A 4,161-nucleotide genomic window follows, 5' to 3' on the forward strand; every position below is an offset into this window, starting at 1 on the left:
CTCCTCCTTCTTCTTCTTTTCATTTTAAATTTTTCTCCCTTATATGACTTTTAAAAAATATATTTGATTGATTCTGCTATTGCAGTTGTCCCATTTCCCCCACTTTATTCTCCTCTGCCTCACACAGCCCCTCCCACCTGCATTCTGCCACTTAGTTTATGTTTATGGGTTGTACATATAAGTTCTTTGGCTTCTACATTACCTATATCATTCTTAACCTCCCCCTATATATTGTGTACCTACGATTTATGCTACGTATTCTCTGTACCTTTTCCCCCATTTGCCCTTCCCCATCCCTGCTGATAACCCTCCATGTGATCTCTATTTCTGTGATTCTGTTCTTATTATAGTTGTTTACTTAGTTTGTTTTTGTTTTTAGGTTCTGCTGTTGATAGGTGTGAGTTTGTTGTCATTTTACTGTTCATAGTTTTGATCTTTTTTTTCTTAGATAAGGCCCTTTAAATTTCATATAATAAGGGCTTGGTGATGATAAACTCCTTTAATTTATCCTTATTTAAGAATCACTTTATCTGCCCTTCTATTCTAAATGATAGCTTTGCTGGATGGAGTAATCTTGGATGTGGGTCCTTGCCTTTCATGACTTGGAATACTTCTCTCTAGCCCCTTCTTGCCTGCAAGTTTTTTCGTTGTTTTTTTTTTTGTTTGTTTGTTTGTTTTGAGAAATAAGCTGACAGTCTGATGGGAACTCCTTTGTAGGTAAGTGCTTCCTTTTTTCTTGCTGCTTCTAAGATTCTCTTCCTGTCTTTAATCTTGGCTAATGTAATTATGATGAACCTAGGTTTGTACTTCCTTGAGTTCAACTTCTTTGGGACTCTCTGAACTTCCTGGACTTCCTAGAAATCTATTTTCTTTGTCAGATTAGGGAAGTTCTCCTTCATTATTTTTTCAAATATGTTTTTAATTTCTTTCACTTCCTCTTCTCCTTCTGGCACCCCTATGATTTGAATGTTGGAATGTTTAAGGTTAGGAACCAGAAGTTCCTAAGCCTCTCCTCATGTTTTTGAATTCTTGTTTCTTCATTCTGTTCTGTTGACTGTTTATTTCTTCCTTCTCATCAAGACTGTTGAGTTCCAGTTTCCTTCCCATCACTCTTGGTTCCCTCTACATTTTCCTTTATTCTACTTTTCATAGCCTTCACTTTTTCCTTTATTTTGTGACCATACTCAACCAATTCTATGAGCACCCTGATTAGCAATGTTTTGAAGTGTGCATGTGATAGGTTGGCTATCTCTTCATCACTTGGTTGCATTTTTTCTGGAGCTTTGATCTGTTCTTTCATTTGGGCCATTATTGTTTGTCTCAGCACACCTGTTAAATAGTGAGGGGTAGAGCCTTAAATGTTCACCAGGGTGGGGCAACCCATGTCACAACCTTGTGGCACTGTATGTGTAAGAGGGATCCAAGAGGGAACAATGCTGCTTGCTTAGCTCTCTGTTGGCTTTCAGACACCTCCTCCACTACCCACAGGCAAATTGGGCCTTTCTGGCGCTGATTCCCAGGTGGGTGGTTTTGTGTACATTCTAGGACCCTGTAGGTCTCTCCAATGAACTCTCCTGTGAGAATGGGAGATTCTCCCACAGCCTCAACCCCCACAGGTTTTTTCAGACAGAGGTATTGAGTCTTTATTTCCCCACATTGGCCCCCTGGGTTATGCTGTCTGTCTTGCTTCCCAGTTGTGCCTTCTAGATTATCTGCATGAAAATTTAGGAATGCCTGCTCCACCAGCCACCACCTTGCTGGATCCACCATCCCCTGCCTTGCCAGAAGTCCTCTCCATTCAGCTGCCCATGTTTGCCCCTCCGACCAGTTTGGGTGAATATTTCTTCTTTAACTCTTTGGTTGTTAGACTTCCATACAGTTCAATTTTCTGTCAGTTCTGGCGGTTTTTTTGTTTTCAGATTTGTTATTGTCCTTATTTTGGTTGGGCAAAGAAGCACAGTGTATCTACCTATGCCTACATCTTGTCCAGATGTCTCTATCTTGTATCTCTATCTTGTATAACTTGTTCCATTCTGCATTCTTATTATTTCTCCCCCCACCAGCCTTTCAAACATTTTTTATCATTAGTCACCTTACATTCTTTAACCTGTTCTTAAAATACCCTTATTCTCTCTCCACATTTATAAATCTTTGCTTGTTGGTTTTGGATATAGTGATTGTTGTTCCATTTCTTCAATTTTATTTCTAGATCTGTACTATTTTTGTATTTCAAATCTCAAATTTTACCATTCCCTTCTACTACTCCATTTTGTCTTCCTCCTGCTCTTTCTTTTTTTCATTTTAATTTTTATTATTTTCCTGTCTTAGCCTGGTATTTATTCCTCACCCTTAGTATTCTTTCTCTCTCTATCCTCTCAAAATCACTCCTCTTTCCACTAGGTATCTCTTAAGCTTTTCTTTCTTTCTTATCCCCTTCTTATTTCCACCCACCTATATTAATCTTTGCTTATTTGTTGTTGATAGTGCTGTAGTGGATATTATTCTCCAATTTGGCTAGCATTTTTTTCTATTTTTCACTATATACATATTTTAAATTTGTTTATTTTTTAAAGGTTTTATTTATTTATTTTTAGATAGGAGAAGGGAGGGAGAAAGAGAAGGGGAAAAACATCAATGTGTAGTTTCCTGTCATGTGCCCCTACTCGGGGAACTTGGCCTGCAACCCAAGCATGATACTGAGATTGGGAATCTAGCCAGTGACCCTTTTGTTCACAGGCTGGCACACACTCTACTGAGCCATACCAGCCAGGGCTAAATTCTGTTTAAACCTAAGATTATATCTTTCTTTTTTCTTACTCGATTCCACTTTCTTCCCTCCTTTCTTTATTCATGATGTAAATTTACTATCTCTCTTCTTCTTGCCTCTATTCCCTACTCTTATTATTGCTCCTCCCTCTACACTCTCAAGACCATTTTTCTGTCAGTTAGACATCTCATATTCTTTTTCCCTTTCTTATAATGGTATTAATCTTTTACACCTTTATTACTACTGGTTCAATTGATGCTGATAGTATGATTGCAGTTGGGGGTTATTTTTCCTGGTGTGGGTTTATTTCTTGAGGGGTTTTTTGGTTTTGTTCTGGCAGCACTGTACGAGAGCATACAAGACATGACTCTCAGTTGGCCAGCCAGAGGAAATAACCCAGCAAAGAATGACTCAACAACAACCAAAACCCAATTATAACCACAGAGCCCATATAAATGGCATTAAGGCCATTCCAAGAATATCAAGTTCAGGAGATCAAGGAGACTGAACTGCTGCGTCTGACAGTTTTCCTACCACAGAAGTCATAACAGAAAGACAGGGAGTCCAGGCAGATCAATCTAATATGCTGAAACAAACAAGAGTCACCTAAAATGGGGAGACAAAGAAACAACCCCTAATCAAAAGGAAAGGAGGATTTTCCAGAAAGAGTGGTAAATAAAATAAAGACAAGCAATCTATCAGACACAAGGATACTCAATGAGCTCAGTGAGAACTACAAAGAACTCCAGGGAAACTACAAGGAACTTACTGTGAACTACAACAGCATGAAAAAGGACATAGAAACTATCATTAAGAGACAGAAAGAAGTAAAGAATAAAATATCTGAAATGAAGTACAAAGTAGAAGGAATTAAAAGCAAGGTAGATGAAGCAGAGGATCAAACTAATGTGCAGGAAGACAAGATAGCAAAAAATTCCCAGACAAGGCAACAAAATTTTAAAAAGACTGAAAAAGAATTAAGAGGGTTTAAGGGAGCTGCAGAACAGCATGAAATGTAATAATAACCATATCATAGGAATACCAGAAGGAAAAGATGAGGAGCAAGGCATAGAAAACATGTTTGAAAAGTAATAATGGAAAACTTCCCTAATTTGATGAAAGAAAAAGTCACACAAGTTCAGGAAACATAGAGGATCCCAATCAAGATTAACCCAAAGAGGCCTACTCTAAGACATCGTAATTAAAATGATAAAATTTAAAGAACAAAAAAGAATCTTAAAGGTAGCAAGGAAGAAACAGCTAGTAACATACAAGGGGGCTTCGATAAGGCTAGCAGCTGACTTCTCAACAGAAGTCCTACAAGCCAGAAGGGAAGGGCAAGAAATATTCCAAGAAATGGAAAACAAAGGCCTGCAAACAAAATTATGCACACA

This window comes from Sturnira hondurensis, unplaced genomic scaffold (genome assembly GCF_014824575.4).
Source record: "Sturnira hondurensis isolate 20B ecotype Veracruz unplaced genomic scaffold, ASM1482457v3 Scaffold0012545, whole genome shotgun sequence".
In the NCBI taxonomy this organism is placed as follows: domain Eukaryota; kingdom Metazoa; phylum Chordata; class Mammalia; order Chiroptera; family Phyllostomidae; genus Sturnira; species Sturnira hondurensis.